General features: G+C 40.1%; 1 protein-coding gene across 2 annotated transcripts in view; it reads right to left on the bottom strand.

Annotated features, from left to right (window-relative positions):
• Nucleotides 1–16,565, bottom strand: part of CAB39L (calcium binding protein 39 like) — a 61,531-nt gene extending 44,966 nt beyond the window's left edge. The window contains exons 1-2 of one of the 2 annotated variants that reach the window (XM_027721383.2): nucleotides 16,439–16,565; nucleotides 154–378 (exon numbers count right to left, since the gene is read on the bottom strand). The gene's annotated coding sequence lies outside the window, so the exon portion shown is untranslated. The remainder of the gene's footprint in view (nucleotides 1–153; nucleotides 379–16,438) is intronic. The other variant, XM_027721382.2, reaches the window with a different exon arrangement.
• Between the last annotated feature and the right edge of the window lie 865 nt (nucleotides 16,566–17,430).

The following is a 17,430-nucleotide window of genomic DNA, read 5'->3' as shown; positions in this document are numbered from 1 at the left end:
GCTACCAGCGTAACTACCGAGAACAAGCAGGCAAGCAGTTTATTACCAAAAGGCTGGTGCTGACAGGAAAAAAAAAAAAAAAGAAAAAAAAAAGTTTCAATAAATCATTTAACTTTCCTTCACTCGAAGGACATCACCTCGGCTGACACTTACTGTGAGTGGAAAGGTGGGGCTCTTAGGCAGCCCTGTGCAGCCCCATGGCCAGGTGCTGAAGACAGCTCTGCCGTCTCCCTGCAGCCCACGCCGCCAGCAGCCGCTTTCAGTGATCTCCCATTTAATTCCGCTTTATTCCCCCCCGCCGATTATCCACACGTGGCAGAGACCAGGGATCCCACGACTCGGCCTCCCGCTCTTCTTTTGCAGAGCGACCGTCAGCCTCTGAAAAAGCGTGAGCAGAAGGGATCACTCGGACATGCACAGGCGCTCACAAGCAGCTGTAAATTTCCACTCCCCGCTGCCTGCGGTTGGACTCCCGGCCTCGCTCCGGCTCCTCGCTGTTCCTGTTCCTACGAGCTCTGTGGCTGGGTGTGCGTTTTTCCCCCGCTGCCCTCCCCGCTTCCCACTCCCTCGCTCGTCTTGCTCGCAGGCTCACACACACCCCCCAAACTCCACGTCAGAGGAACGCGTGGAAAAGAAAAGGATGAAGCGATCACTCCGCCGAGAGATTTCTCCAGGGTTAAGGGAGGACATGCGACGATTTCGCATCACTTCTGTAAGTTTCCATTCCTCAAAGTTTGTCGGTGCAGGGGAGGCATCGCTGATGGGTCCTTGCACCATCACGTGGCAGAGGCTGCTGGAATTAAATTATTCACCTTGCCGTCCTGCTAGGAATGCAAATAAGGGAGTCCAACATCGGGTTGTTGTTACAAGATAACAATAAAATCAACATGCTCACGCACCACATCTCTCAGCAGAGTCCTGTCCAGAGAATCCGAAGTTAAGCTGCTTCCTGCCTGCCTATGTATCATAACACAAAGATCTGAATACTTTTCCACAGTAATACTTGAGGGAATATAAAAAACCACCCTGCCATGTACTATAAGCAAAATTTAAATCCTGCTGAAGAAAAACATTAGGCCAAAGGATTTTTTCAAAGGCTAATATGATGGGGGGGGGTAAAATCTTACATTAAAGTATTCTGAAACAATATTACTAGCTATTATCAAGCACACAAATACAGCAGAATGCAATTAAAGGAATTTTTAATGCTTCACTTTTCTCTCTCGGCAACTATTGCTCAGCAAGCGCCACACATTCCCAAAGGAAATGTGTGCTTTCCTCCCTGCTCCCAGCTGTCTAACAGGCCTTGAGAGCAGGGAAAGGAGGATGCTTCACCAGGCACCATGGGCACTGCAAGGTGGGATTTAAAACCTACCCTCATCTGAATCTTGGCCAAGTCCCAGCAGGGATGAAAGCCCAGCATGTATTTCAGCTGAGCTCACCAGCTCGAGGGGGGAGATTTCACCTCCCATCCCTTCTTCCTCCAGGCAAAGCCTAGCCAAAGTCCTACATTATTAAAAATAGTTCTGTATGCTACATTTGTCTGGGGAGCTGATCTCAGCCCCCGCTGCATACCAGCACTGCTGTTGCATCAGATCTTGATTTAGGGCTCACCTGCAGTAGCTATTCACAGCCTACATTAAAGGCAACGAAAAAAGCATGAGAATCCTCATTTCTGAGGAATACAGATGAAACAGACACCTTTTAAAGGGCTAACATCCTTTGCTTGCAATCCGAGCTCCTAACTGAAGCAAAAAGGAGTATCCCAAATCCTCCCTTTGAAGAGCAACTTGCTGTCCCTCCCAGGCTCAGACGGGCAGAAGCCATTCCTGCTCCCTTAACCGCCCTGCACTTGCTCCTGCGTTTGCACAGGAGGTGCTGAGCCAACCTCAGATCTGCAGATTTGTGATCTCAACTTATCTGTAAAGCACGTCACCATTTGTGCTTATCCTTTACCTAACAGATCACGACGATACAGCAGCCCCCTGTTTTCAGACCGCCCTGAGCAGCGCTCGGAACAGGCATTAATAAGTGTACCCAAAGCACTGCAACAAGTGATACCAAGTGGCAATATCTGCTTAAAACCCCTGGTGAAACATTCTTCCAGCACCGAATTAAAGGCTTCAAGTTAACCACCCCGACCGGACCACCTCCAGAGAGAGCTCGGTGAGGGATGCTGTGAATGCCAAGCTCAGAACAGGATAAGCTGCCCTTTTAAGCAGCATTTTTCCCCACGCGGCTTAGTGGGCATGTGAACAACCTGCACACACTGACGTTTCATGACATGAAGGACTTGGGGAGAAAAATTGGTGCTGGGCATCCTTTCGTGGGTGCCCTGCTCTGCCCTAGCTGGGTGGGGAGAGAGAAGGGGTGCCTTGTGGTACCTTACACCCACTGTGGGGCTGGCCCTTTTTTTTTAATCGGATACCATAGCCCTTGCGTAAACATCGCAGTGAAAGTCAAATGATAAACACTCTGCCCTTGGGCTACTACTGAAGGTACCAGCTTTTCCTAAGGCAACACAACAACCTAAGTACACCAGTACTTCCACTGTGTGTTTTTAAGGGATTACCTGTTTTCCCTCTAACCCTCCAGTGGGAAATTATATCTTTTCCATTGTGAATCCACCATCACTTCAACAGGCAAAAAGACACCCTTTTGTTGCCCCGTGGAGTTCAACTTTGGTGGGTGCTACCCTGCAGTTGAATAATCACAAAAAAAGATGGAAATATCACAGAAAGTTGTTTTAGTTGCACATTAAGGGCCCCCCTGGGGATAATCTGTGTATCACTGAGTTCAATTAAGTATCCATGGACTATTTTGAGTATCCTGGCCCTTTGGAAGCATAAGAAATTTATCTACAAAATTACTATCCTCTGTTTCAGACTGAATGTGCCTGTTTTCCTGATTCTGAGGAATAAATTGAATATGCACTCAATTATGGTTCAACTCTGCCCATCTTCTACCTGAGGAAATACTTTAGGGCTTTAATAGGAGCCCTCTATACACCAGAAGAGCAAGAAACCCACCTGCCTGCATCCCTGCATTGCAGCAGAAGAAACAGTGCAAAGCAGGGTAGCTAAAGGGGCAGGGGGAAAAAAAGATTCTCTGCTATTCCAATACTCTGTTTCATCTTAAGTGGAGTTAATTTCCAAATGACAGGAAAAGGCCCTGAACCATTCAAGAACAATTAAGCCATAATTACTTGGTGCTCTTATCTGTTTGTTGGGGGGGTTTTGTTGCTGAGAAGTTATTAAATATTTCCAAAAATATGTTTTCTTCCATTCTTAATTTGTAGCTATCTTGAATCTAGAATGATGTAATTATAAATAGACAACAAATCTTTATAGTCTCAAAGTACACTGAAAAAAACACCTCTGTGCACTGCTAAAGGACTCCAGCTTCCACATATTCAAATTTCATTATATTTGTTTCCTTTAAAGTGAGCAGAGTCCTCAGGCTAAGGCATGGTTAGATTACTTCTGAGAAATGTTTGTCCTTGCTTTCATAACTTAAAATCATTCCATCTAATAAATAGCAAAAGAAGAAAACCCCAGTCCATTATTCCTGCCCTTTCCATTTATTTTCTAAAGTGGAAAAGAGAAATTAGGGAACATCAACAATGAGTGTGGTAGCAATAAATTACAGCAGCAGATGATAAACACACAATGTATATGTATTAATTCTGCTTATCTATTCATCCACTGTCAGTCTGTCTACCTCCTCTGAGATTACTTCCAGCATTCCAAAGCCCTAAGCAGCCTCTAATAATAATAACAACGTCCTTCCTTCCCCCCAAATTGCTCAGTGCCAAGGCCCCAGGCCATCAAAATTCAGTTCTCCGCAGCAACAGGTTTAGCTGTGTAATGCTGAATATCAAGAGGAGAACCTTCAGAATACTAAAAAGATTCCCCCACCCTCCAAAACCTGAAAACTAGAGAACATCCCCCACAGCATTTAATTCTATTCTTACACATACCAGGATATCAACATTATGGCAGTTTATTGGGGTGGAGAGGAATTAAAAACAAATAACTTATATAATCTACAGTGTAAAATTGTTACACTTTAACTCAAGGCATTTAGCTTTATGACAAAGCAGTATAAAAAGTCTGCCCAACAACACTTCTAAAACCTCGTAAGATGAGAGACTTTACAGTAACTTCGTGCTTCTGCGTTATTCTACAAGTTCGCAGATACTCCTTTTCCTCAGATCTCTTCAAGAGCAGTGTGGCCACTCCAAAATAATGCAAATAAATTCCTCTTCATCTAATAGATCCCCAATACAGACATACACCAACACTCCCACTTTCTCTCATTCTACCCCATATAATCTCGGAGGGAGACAAGCTGAGAACCGAGCCTATATATCAGTCCCCCCAAAACAGCCACCAGCACTGAAAGGCAAATTAACATTTGGCTGCTCATTCAAATAGAAAATAAGGCAAAAAAAATGGGTACAGTCTATGGAGGGGCAGGTGGTTTTTCTTATGGCCATTTAAAAAGCAGCAAAGCTTCAGGCCTCTCTCAGGACTAGAAAATTGAAATTTCTCCAGTGAAGTGTGGGAGAACAGAGAGCAGCAAGATGCAGTGGCTGACCTGTAGCTGCATTTTAGCTGAAGTAAGCAGAAGCGTTTAAATGGATGCTTTATAAAAGCTATTTCTAAAAGTGCAAACATCTTCAGTGGTTTTCCCCTCTTCTTCTTCCTTGCTCCCTCTAGCGTTTTTATGTACGTACGGCCTTTTCCTTCCCTTTCCTTTAATGTAAATGCAATTGCTAAAATGATGTTTGGTTTTGTTGTGTTTGGGTGGGGTTTTTTTAAGACCTTCAATAACTCTTATAAACTGCTCAGGAGTTTTTACTGAACATGGTATTCTTGTGTACATCACTCCAGAAATCAAGCACTGACACTGGCCTTTCTACCAGAAGCCTTTATGTATTAATTCTTTATATACAGACCAGAGTATTTACAATTGTTCTCATTTTAAAGGCATCCATCAGTCCCATTGTTAGAGAAAGTCAACTGAAATGGATCAATTTCCTTGCACACTCCCACCCCAAGCAAATTAAGTCTAAACAGAAGGTTACTAGAGCCCAACAGCTGAAAAATATAACATATTAAAATTTTATGTCTGCCATAAAGAGTCACTCATAAAATGTTAATCATGTCCCTTATCTACTGTGTCCCAACATAAAACACAAATAAGAACCATACCTGCACTCTCGCTTTTATGAGTGGAGGAACAGTAAACTCAGGACAACATCACTCTTTTTTCCTGTGGACATATGCAAACAGAAACTAGTCCTCCAAAATCAGTAACTCTCTGAAGAGCTGAGGAGGTATTTTTAATATAATTAAAGCCTTCACCTCTCCAAACAGCTTCTATCTCAGCTCTGTACAGCCAACTACTTGAGTGTCCACGTTTGTTTGCTTAAGGTCCATTAGCAGAATTAAAAATGGGGAAAGGAAAGCTCATTTCAAGAGGAGCAATAAAAAGAGCTTTGCTGAAGACTTGAATTTTAACCTCTCATCACACACATGCCATGAGAGGCCAAACTTTACATTTTGTATCGCTGTACACTAAAAAAACCACATTCTCTACAGTAGTAACAAATAAAAGTTATACATGGCCAAACAAGTCCTCATTTACATCTACTATGCTGGAAGAGAGTCCTTGCATCACTGCTAGTATATTTCTTCATTAAATTGAAAAATTCTTTCATGCGTGTAAAAGCACCTGTCTATTATCTCCCATTTCCAAAATATTCAAACAATAGTAAGAGTGCTTGGTCTTCTTGCAAATACTGAATTTAGTTACTGGTTTCCACATAAATTCAGCAAGCAATTTTCTTAATGTTAGGCAGCATGAGGTACTGCACATTAAGACACCCCTTCCAACACACTCGCTTATGCAAAAAAACCCTATATATTTCCTACAACTTTTCTACTGGTGAAAGACAATGGAGCATCCCTAACCAGAACTTTAAACTTCCTAATAGTGCTTGAAGCTGAAAGTTGTATTACTGCATATTCATCTCACAAATGGTGATGTGCAATGAAAATACTAGGCAGATGAACTGCCTTTTGGTGACAGTAATTTCTTTATACACAATGTGTGGCTTTGTTTCTGACAAGGTGGAAGGTATTAAGGGATTAAGACTTTTCATCTACTGACCACCACTAACTACAGAAGGCTAAAGCATTTTTCATCAGAAGCTCTTGAGATGACTTCCAAACAAGCAAAATTAGGCATACTTTGAAACACAAGTTAAATGCTCCTATGAGGCACTCACTATAAGACCCAGTTGAGTATGAGGAAACTGAGGTGGCACCAAGCAAACACCCAAAGATGTACACTCTAAAATGTACTGCTAAAGAATGTCAGTAGATAGGAATCATCATTCTGGATCAGACAAAATTAAATTAAATCCCATCTCCAAGAGCAGTTGACACCAAGTGCAAAGTAGAAAAAGAAATATATACCAGAAGGACCACTCTACTCTTCTTCTGCTTCTGGCAATTAGCACCTTTGAGATTTCCTGAAGTGTCATCCAGAATCACCATGCTGAATAGCTACAAATGGCTCCACACCTGTTCGCATTAAATATCCCAGAAGAGCATTATCCACCTTCTTGGGGGACTCTGAAATCATGTCTGCAATACTTAGATACAACAGATTGCTCAAGATTGCTTCTGACTGTCCAGACTGAGCAGCCAGAACAGCTCAGAGACTGCTACTTCCTGTAGATGAGGGATCAAACAAGACATGACAACCATTAGCGATCTATTGAATTCCAGGTAGTTACTTCTTCAGGGCAGCAAAGCCAGGATTTACCCACAGAACCATTGTATTTTTCAAGTGGTTGCCCCAGACAAGGGAACGACTACTACTGGAAAGTCCCACACAGAGGCAGGGTGTTATACCAATGAAGAAATGAGTTCAGATCAAAGAAGACAAGAGCCAGTTCCTATTTAAGTCATACATTTCTATGTGATCTTGGAAAAGCCACATAAGTCCCCCCATGAGAAAATGAATGCATTCAAGACCATAAGGTGCTTTGACACTACAGTGATGGAACCCAAACAAAAATATTAGGCAGTACCCAGCTTTCTGTGTCCTTTTCTTGGGATAACGATCTTGCAGTTTGTGTGATGCACATCTCCAGAAACCATGTCCACAGACAGAACAGACTTCTGAGTCTCTTCTCATGCAGGTTAAGAATCCTACTAAAGCAGAACAGTGGAAACAAAACCAGAATAATATTAGGCTAAAAGTCTAAACTGCTGCTTTCAGATGAAAAATTACAGGTTTTTTTCCCAGTGCCAAATAGTGAAACCTAAAGATTACTGTAATTCATGAAAAACAGCTGTTATATTTAAGCAAGTGTTGCTCTAAACTGACTTGCCTAGAGTTGCACAGTAAAATCTCTGGTGGTCAGCACCACCCTCCCTTGGAGGAGAACCCAGGTCTTCTCACTTTTTGCTCTTTACCAGTTTTATCCTGCAACAATGTTAGTTTAACACATTGGATCAGAATAGGGAACCTTGGGAATTTATCGAGCTCAAGCTGCACAAGGAGATGTCATCTTCACAAGTACCCCAAAGTCATTTCTCCTGACAAACAATTAAGTATATTCATCACGTGTCAGACTACAAATATATTTGCCTTTGTGTGACAGATATGTGGTCAGTTGATGAAACACTGGGTGTTTGCGCCTATCCCACAATAAGGATCTTAACATGACTTTAATGTGATCACCCTACTAGGTCATGAATTCCCTGTTGTCACTGTCATTTCCCTATGTCACTCTCATTTCCCTATGACAGATTTTAGTCACATATTCCTCTGGTCCCAGGATGGAGCCTCCAGTACCTCCCTAATCAACATTTAGTCCATCCTGGCCAAATGTTGACTACATTGAGCCAATTAACCAGTAGGATATTCTTTGAAGTACAGTACTGTAACTTCCCAGTGGGGAAAACCTATCCATGCACATTCCCACACCACTAAAAAGCCATCCCCTGTTCTACCCATCTGTGCTGGCCAACAACTAACATTACAAATTAATTATTATGTTAGACATACAACTACAAAGTATCCAATTAGGGGCTGAATTCCTTTTGTTTTAATTAATAAACCAGGGTCATGCCTTGAAGTCCTTAAATGGCAGCAAAAAGGCTGCAGGCTGGCGTTTTTTAGTGCAGGAAGTCTGTCCTGAACAAGGACCAACATGCAGCAGTGTGCTTGTCATCAGGATTATCTCTGTTTTGGAGGGAGAGCAGCTGAGGCACCTGGGTGTGCTTTGATTGAACTCCAACCCTGTGTAGCTTCAACAGTGAAGCCCTGACAGGCTCTGGATATCTGGAAGAAAATCACCACATGACACATGTGGCAAGCTCTACATTATATAGGTTGTATCAGGTCAAATATACTGATGGAAATCTTCCTGGCAAACATCCCTCCTCTAGACATCTCCCAAAGAAATCTGACAGCTCCTTTATTACACAGCACACAGATCTATACTCACAAACTTTGTCATGCCCTCTGGAAATAGTTCAAGAAATTACAATTTTCTCATGCTAATAGTTGTTCACATATCTGCTCCCTTCCCATGGAAACAACTGATAATTTTTCTCCTGTGTCTGTGTTTTCACAGTGTGCATTCATAAAATTACCTTATCTGCCATCAAAAGCTACACTTCTGTAGGGTAAAAAAACTGCTACTGTTCAATGAAAATAGTCACAATTAGCACTGAAAATGAGTAAGGTGTACCCCTCCCAAATGAAAAAGGAGTCTCAAATTGTATCAGCCCAAACATTAAAAGTTATACAGTATCTTTGCAAAAAAAAAAATACTTCTACCTAGATGCTATCTGAGTCTGACCAGCTGCAGAACATATTTTCTAATATGCATGCATTCAGGACCTTGAATTTATGAGTCAGAGCTCTAGGCCTGATAGTGGAATTGAGAGAGAAAAGACTCAAAACTCTTTCTTTCAGAACTGCAGTGCTCATAAGGACATAAAATTATGCCTGGCATTATTCCTTATTTTGAAGTTCCCACCCAAGTACCAGTGAAAAGAAATGGCTTGTTTCCTCAGAGCAGGCAGAATCCTGTTAGAAGGTGACCCATCAGGAGTTGTATCAGTTCAACTTTCCATGAGCAAGATGGTCTCTACGAGCTGTCATCACGGGATGAAATTACTTTCACAAGCACAAGAACTTCCATTGAAAGATTTCAGCACACAAAGGCCTGTATCCAAAGAGCTGCACAGCAGCCAGGTAACCAAAGACATGAACTTAAGCTGTTTAATACCTTGTCATCTAATTCAACAACCACACTACTACCTTTGTGGTTTTCCATTAAAAAACCCCAAAAAGCAGATGAGATGGTTAGGAAGTTCAAAAGTAACAACTAATAAGAATCTGTGACAATTTACATAGAACCGGCTTTTCTTTCAAAACTGAGGACAGTTTCTAAATGCTTCCTATAGACTTATTTGTATTTTAAAAAAGTTTGAAATAAATTTTTTTCTTGCTCTCCTCAAAACAATAAATGAATGTTGTTACTACCATAAAAGGAGTTTTAAAAATTGAAAGATTTACTCTAGTTCTCACAAGACATGAGAGACCTTACAAAGCTCAACACCTGCTTGAATAAGAACAGCTTCTTGAAAGCTAATTTGACACTAATTTCAAGTGCTAGAGAATCTCTGAAGTCCAGCAATAAGATAGTGCAATAGTTAAATAGTTACCACTTTAATTTTTTTTTTTCTTTTTATGCAAGTTCACGTTATGTTTTACTCTCTGCTTCCTGCCGCTGTGACTCCTGTATCTGCAAAAGTATGCTCTTTGAAGGCTCCCCATTTTTTCCTGCACAGGTACAAGATCAAATCACTTCAACAAACTCGGAATTTACTTTTTCACTGCTGCCTACCTTAAGTGTATAGATATGGTTTTCCAACACCTACAACCAGTACTGACTTCAATTTTTTCAGATATTGTTCCTCATCTTTTAAGGTACATCCAGCCTTTCCCATAGTGATTAACTTCAGATTTCAAAAGAGTCGGCTAACACGCTCTTCAATTCAATGAAATACATGAAGTTATGCCATCATTGATATTTTTCTACTCTACATGTCCTAGATAAAACTGTCAGAAAGAATTGTGCATTTTCTTCCAACTGTGTGTTCATTTGAGGATTTTTTTTTTTGCAAACAAACATCCAGTGACTGAACATCAAAAAATTACATATTAATTAAATGACTCTTCATTGACTGTAATGTTCTCAAGAGCCAGTTTCTTAGCCAGATTACAACAAACCCTTAATCTAACCAATATACCAGACATTTTATAATATCTGTTTTCTATTAATCATCTTGAATAGCATTTGCTTCATGACAATCCTTAAAATTTTGGAGATTTACATTAGACATTAAAAAAATAAAAATTTCTCAGTCTCCATAAATTCGTAACACAAATTTTCAAAAGCATTCTTTCAGTCTTTATTTACTGTTGGAATATGATGGATTTGTTCATAATTATATGATTATTTGCAATATTCAGCTTCATTCTCACTACAGATGTATGCAACAGTCATGTATTTTCAGCAACATTGTTGATAACTTTACCACAGTCATCAGATATATGTTATTGTTCTTTTTGCTCCTGGTGTTTTTAGACTTTCTCCTTATTAGCCCTAGATCCTAAAGAAAATCCAGAGTTTTCTTTAACCATCTTTATAAAAATTACTTATACTTATTCCTATATATTGGCTGCTGCCCTTGAACCATTTCTAAATCAAGATGAGACTCTTTCTTTGCTTAAACTGTATTTTTGTATTTGGCTCACAGCCATGTATTCTCACATCCTCGCCCCTTCCCCAACTTTAAAAGACACTTTCACAGGCAACGCTAGAAGTATGTTAGTGATGTAACAGCACGTCACATCACACAGAAGAGATTTCCTTAGTCCCTCGTGTTTTTCATCCTCAAAGACAGGAACATGACGTAGTTTTGCAGCAGAGTCCTTTCCCATGACCTTACGAACTGTGATGAGACCTTATGAACTGTGATGAGGAGACACTCAGTTTACAGGGTGCAGAGAGTTCAGCGAGAGAGGAAAAACAATGGGTAACATCTCTGTGTGTGTTTTCCTAGCACTTCACTACTGCCCAAGACGCTAGAATAGCATGAGGATATCTCAGCAAATCCTCTGCCAACATCTTCCCTTCCCTGACAAAAGCATGGGACACAGAAGAATTGCAGGGGAGTGTGTCTCCCTACATTAATGCTGGGTTTTTTTGAAGGGGCAGCTATTCACCTAAGCACTGTAACGTAAAAGACAAGACCTACTAATGACCTGCAAATAAGGAGGAGTCGGACCAAAGGTCAACACAATTTCTAAGTAATAAGCTTGCGTTTAGAAGGTTCAGCCTTACTTAGTTCATTTGCTTAAACCAATTTGTCAGAAAAAAAAAGTTAAAAAATCCCAAAACAAACCCACAAACTTTTCCCAGGGATTATGTGATATACACAATATTTGCCTTAACAGGGAGCTACAACCACCCTGCAGTCCTGCAATTACCCTATAAAGTTCAATGTGGGGTCTTACTTCTAACAACAAATAAATCATATATTGCAGACAGCTTCTCTTGCAGCCAAAAGCAACAGGTAGTGAATGACCACCATTGCCAAAAGCAATGACCACCATGAATTGGTAGTCCAAAATAAGTTTTGCTTATTTGAAGAAGAGGAAGAGAGCTGTCTGACTGCCAGTGAACTGCAGAAAGCGAGAGTACACAATTGAAAGGTACACTTGAAGAGGGAAAGCTGATACAGCTGCGCCTCCCTGCTGACATACCAAAATAGGCAAAACAAAGAGCTGAATGCTCAGGACACTACAGATGCTGGAAGTGAACTCTTCCCACATAATTTTAAACTCTCCCTATTCAGCAATCTCCAATGCCTTTCTTTAAAAAGCCCCATACAACTTCCTTCCCACACTTAAATGCAAGTAAATTGTATTTTTTCTGCAATAAATTTGCATGTATAAATTTGTACAAGTGCCTTTGTGCTAGACTGACATGGGGTCTTTAATAAAGATCATCCAATCTGATAGCTGTCACACAACTGCCCCCACATTCCAAAATCCAGTTATGCAGCAGTACTTTCTTCTTAATTATTGTCTCTTGCAACAGGAAACACAAGGCACAAACACTACTGAGATATCAGAAGTGGGGTTCTTTTAAACTCATGCTGTAAAATAATTTAAAGATGTTGTTTCACGGTTGATAAAGTTGCTCAAGGAACACACTGCTGTCAAAACCGGAATTCCAGCCTTTACTGCCATCAGCTTCCCTGCATTAGTTCTAGGAATGACATGACTGCAGAGGGAGGCAGATCAGCCTGCTGGGTACCATGAAAATTTACAGCCAGAAAAAAACAAACTCCTCTTACTTCCCCTAAAAATGCAGCTTTTGGAGAAGTGATAGGAAGTGTGGAGGGACTTACCAAACGTAAATTGTGTGAATTTTTGGAACTACCTGTATCAGTCATTTCTAAAATGGACAATATGGACTACAATAATAAAAGAACAAAAGAAAGGAAAAGCTCCATCCATCCATGAACATTTTCTTGGAGGAGGGGGGATGCAATTTCAAAATATTTCTATAACATGTGGCAGCAAAACCAGTTAAAAAAACGGAAGTCCTGTCCCTACTTCCTGATCCCCCATAGCCAGGTTGGAACGACCCATCTCGATCTGCTAATGCAAGGATTGTAGCACTTTGCTGTGAATTTGTTAACAAAATTAATTCATTCTTAAAAATGATCCTTCAAGTGAAAGAAATTTATGCTACCAAACAACATCTCACGTAACTTGTTCATCACAAACTTGACGGAAACCCATTCCGTACACTTAAATAAGATAAAGAGCAGTATTTGGTGGACTTTTTTTTTTTAATGCACATTAAATTTATGTGTCTAGCAGCATTTAATCTTAATAAAACTTTATGTTAGTCTGTATGTAATCTAAATTGGTTTGGTATTACTTTGTAACAGATAGCATATGTATCTATTTCTGTGAGAGGAATGCCATATGTACACTGGAGTCACTCGAGTAACATTTTTTAAGAAAAGGGGGGGTTCTTAAGAAAAAAGAGTTGCAAAGGTTTGAATCCACAGTTCACTTCGTGAAAGGTTGTCACAGATGTATTCAACACAGCTTTTTGGTTCCACAGGTTCTTTGGTTCAAGAATTTTACAGGGGAAAAAAGTAACAACAAAGTTAAAGGCAGACGCTCATGAAAGAAACCCATTAATCTCCCCTCTCTGTAAAAAAGCAGGAGGGGATTTTGGTCCAGCATAACTGAGAATGCAGAGAGGTTCAGGCTCTGCTGTGTGATAAGACCATCCACAATAACCCAGACACAGTTAAGTGTTCTGCCCATACCACCACTTTGTTCATACTAAAGAAGTAGTTGCACAAACACTTTAAACTTGGAGAAATGACACCAACAATTAAATTAGAAAGCAATCCATTATCTCCAGATGCTCATTTTGTACCCAGGCCACCCCCAATTCCCTGAGAGAAGCAGAAATACCAAGTGGCTGCACAGCAAATTAGATGGAAAACGTTATTCAGATAAAATTATCTGAGCCAAATAAGTAATTTTTTTTAAACCAAACCACTCCCCAAAGCAATGGCATAAATGAACAGGGAGGGGCTGAGAAGCATAGAATATCCAAACTGTTCCCTTCTTTGCCAGTTTTAAATGTTCAGGGGACTGTGTCTTCCCTGACCCATCATAATGCTTAAAAACAAAACCAAATGCAATACATATTAATAAGACAATACTGCTTCCCATTCTTGCTTCTCCTTACAGTAAGGAGAAGCAGGTTCTTCACACCTTACTGTCAGTTCCACACCTTTACTAAGTTAGGCCAAACCAAGGGCTAATGCAGCACACCGAACTGGATCAGAGAAAACTGTAACTAAAAAATTAGGGGTTTCTTCAACTAAATTATTTTTCCAACAGGAAGTTGCAACTAAGGACTATTTAGTCCAGAATATACTTATTAAGAGCCCTATTGTTGAGCCTCTTCACCGCAACATGTATTCACCCACTTTTATAGGGTTTTAGTCAAATTTCTCTTAGTATATTTGAAACCTTACAGGTTTCAGTTTTATTTGAATGTGGTTATTTCATTTACACATAATAATTACTTCAGGTTGTTGCCATGTGCTGCTTTTTTGTTGGCTTTTATTAGTTCAAGTCCAATTCTATGCCAGGTACTGCCTCCCTGACCTTTGCACAGCTGCTACCAAGATCAGCACTAAATTGATCAACCTTCCATCAGCTGGCACCACAAGGACAACTTCCTCCGCAGTTGGATTTAAAAACTAAAAGGCAAAGCGAAAGGGAGTTGTGAAGGTCTCCACAGAACATCTCTTAAGAGTGGGAACACCACAGATTCATTCAATCATGCAGATTGCTTAGAGATTTTTGTCTACTACATCTTCATTTAATGAAAATACTTGGTGCACATACTTTAATCTGCATGGAAACCCACAAACAGAACTCATCAAAAGGGTTGGAATAATTTACAACTACTAGATTTACTTCAGAAAATACCAGTGAAAATTTATTTCAGACAAATATACGACCATGTTCACATGGAAAAAGGATGATAAAAAGGTTTTTAGGCTTCCATTTATTTTGGATTCCTTTCATCATATACATCTACTGCCTTGTTTCCAGAGATTTTAGACTCTTTCAAGTGCAATAGTAATCACAGGCTTTCAGGTCTTGTTAATTCATCCAAGTCACCCAAAATTAGAGGGCAGACTTTTACGTTTTGATCATTGTGGTGGGGCTGTGGCACAGCAAAGACAACACATGCTGCTCAACCTGGGCCAACATTATCTAACCTCCAAACCAGCTCTTGCTTTCTGTGCTCACACAACTATCTGGAATGTATGCCGGCAATGAATACCGAGACTGTAAGACAGAAACATAGCTAAAAATGAAAACGTTTCTACTACATAAACAGCCTATAAAGATGAAATCCATTACATTATCAGTTTCCAAATACAGTCCTTAAAGAATATGCCAGCCAGCGGATGGTTAAGAATTTCAGCATATTGGGCCAGAATCCAAAACCCTCAAGCCAGTTAGCAATTAACAGACATCTAGGTCCTCCACATGAAAGAAGTCTATTGTTAAAACAGTGACACAAATTTTTCCTTTCCTTTTCATAGCCAGTCTCTGCCTGTGTTTTAAGATTCCCTTAGGACTATAACAGCCTATGCTTTTAGAAGCTCACTTCTCAAATAGACAACTTGTTAGATTTTTACTTGCCAAGAATGCAAACATGCTTACGTCACAGGTAGAACAAAATCATTTTACAGGCTTCTCAGAGACCCATAACCTCCCCTTTTTTCATTTAATACCTGGAAAAAATTAATATCCAAATAACCTTCTAACATATCTACAATAGCAAAAGAACTACAAAACATAGTAACAAAACATGCTGAGGGCCTGTAAATAGTCTGAGTCCAATTAGTGAGCAACGTACCTATGGGGAATATTAGCCCGTGTCCTCATAAATAATTATGGGTTACAGCAAAATTTCTAACCTAAACCAAAGGTTGCCTCCCTAAAAACATTTTGTTGGCAATGAATTTGTAAAGTAGCAATGATCTGTGATCTGTATAGAAATGCCTGTTCTCTCTTCTGTCATCTTACTCAAGATGTGTGAAAAAAAAGAGACTACATATAAACCACGCTCAAACTAATCAATGTAATAAAAGAGAACATTATGTTAAAGTTGCATTTTGAAAGACTGAAGTGCAGACACTCATCTATAAAGGAGCAAGTTAAAACACCAAGAAGCATAATGGAGAAAGTGACAGAGAAGGAGCTGGCGAAAGTACTCAACTGATGAAGATACTTCAAGAAGAAAAGAGTCTATAAAACGAAGAACCAAGCCCATCAGAAAAGGAAAAAAAAGCTATATGAGAGTTAAAAAGCATTTTCCAAATGCCCATGGCTTTCCAAAGTCTATGGCTTTGACTGCTTTGTGTTTTCTGGAGTCTGACTGGTGTCTCTACTTCACCCAAGTCTATCTGGTCATAGGAGGAAACACCCAGATCCCTACGGCATTCAAGCCGACAAAAACATCCCCGGAGAAGAGAACTAGATGAGACAGTTCCTTTTGGACCAGCTTCACCTCCTCCCACTCAAAGGAGCTGTTTGTGGTCTGCCTGTCTATGAAATGAAATCGTTCATCAGAAGTCTCTACAGAACTACGTAACAAAAGCATAATTCAGCAACTCAGACAACAGCACCATTCACCAGGACAGTCAGTCCTTTCGTTGTCACCCTAACAAAAGGTGCTAGCGAATGTGTAAGCACGTGAGACCGCTGCTCTCACCTTGGGGTGCAGGTAGTCAGTCCAGGTCTAGACTGCAGAGCCCCAGGAAGCTCACACTGCTGTTGGAGGAGTGCTGCAGGCAGGTTGCTGGGATGTCAGATCAGCATCACTTGTGAGCTTCTGCCACCTAACAAGTTTGGGAAGAACTGAGCTTACTGGCTTACAGGCAGAATTTGTTGTTGTGTTGCAGAAAGCCTATGTTACAGTTCCAGGATAAAAGCAAAACAAAGGAAACTCGGGTATGTTTCAAAACTGCCTCATTAATTTTGTGTTAAGAAAGACATATTTCCCTTTTTTTGCTTCAAATAACAAGCAAAATACATTACTACTTTCTAATATATTCATAATTTCTCTTTTGGTCAAGGCAGGTAGTCATGTTCTTTCAGCTTCTTCTCATCACTGGGCTCCATCTTTTCTGTATTTGGCATATTCCTCATGTACAACTTGTAAAGCCCTAAGTGTTTCCAAACACTCAGTATTCACAAACACATATATTAATAATTTAATTAATCTGCAAGCATCATCTCATAATGCAGAATATTCCAAGAGCGAGAAAAGCTTGTGCTTAATTTTAAAATAAATAATTACAAGGGAGAAATCTCTTTTTTAAGATGTAAACTACTATTTTTATTGAGAGATTTGTCAGCACATCAGTGACACTGAGCCACCCTGTTCCCAGCAATGTTATTGTGAGTTGTCCCATTCCTTTCTGTGGAGCTGAACTTCAGGCACAGGCACAGATGTAGGCATGCCTGTGTAAACATTTAAAAGGTTTTATAGAAGTCCAAAGCAGATGCTGAACATCAAAATCTTCAGGAGGATCCTGGGTCAGACCAGAGCTTCAAGTCATGTAAATACAGCATTCTCCCCAAAGAAAAATTAAATTTCTATCGTGCTCTCTCCCCAATATTTTAGTAATATCCACGAGATTAGAGATCCTTTAACAATTATTTGAGCGTATTATGTTCATATATACAGTTTAAAGTGGTGGC

Source organism: Pipra filicauda, unplaced genomic scaffold, assembly GCF_003945595.2.
Source record: "Pipra filicauda isolate LSUMZ 115617 unplaced genomic scaffold, ASM394559v2 scaffold28_size6257848_pilon, whole genome shotgun sequence".
In the NCBI taxonomy this organism is placed as follows: domain Eukaryota; kingdom Metazoa; phylum Chordata; class Aves; order Passeriformes; family Pipridae; genus Pipra; species Pipra filicauda.
The sequence above is the reverse complement of the archived record's forward strand: the minus strand, read 5'-3'. Positions and strand labels throughout refer to the sequence as shown.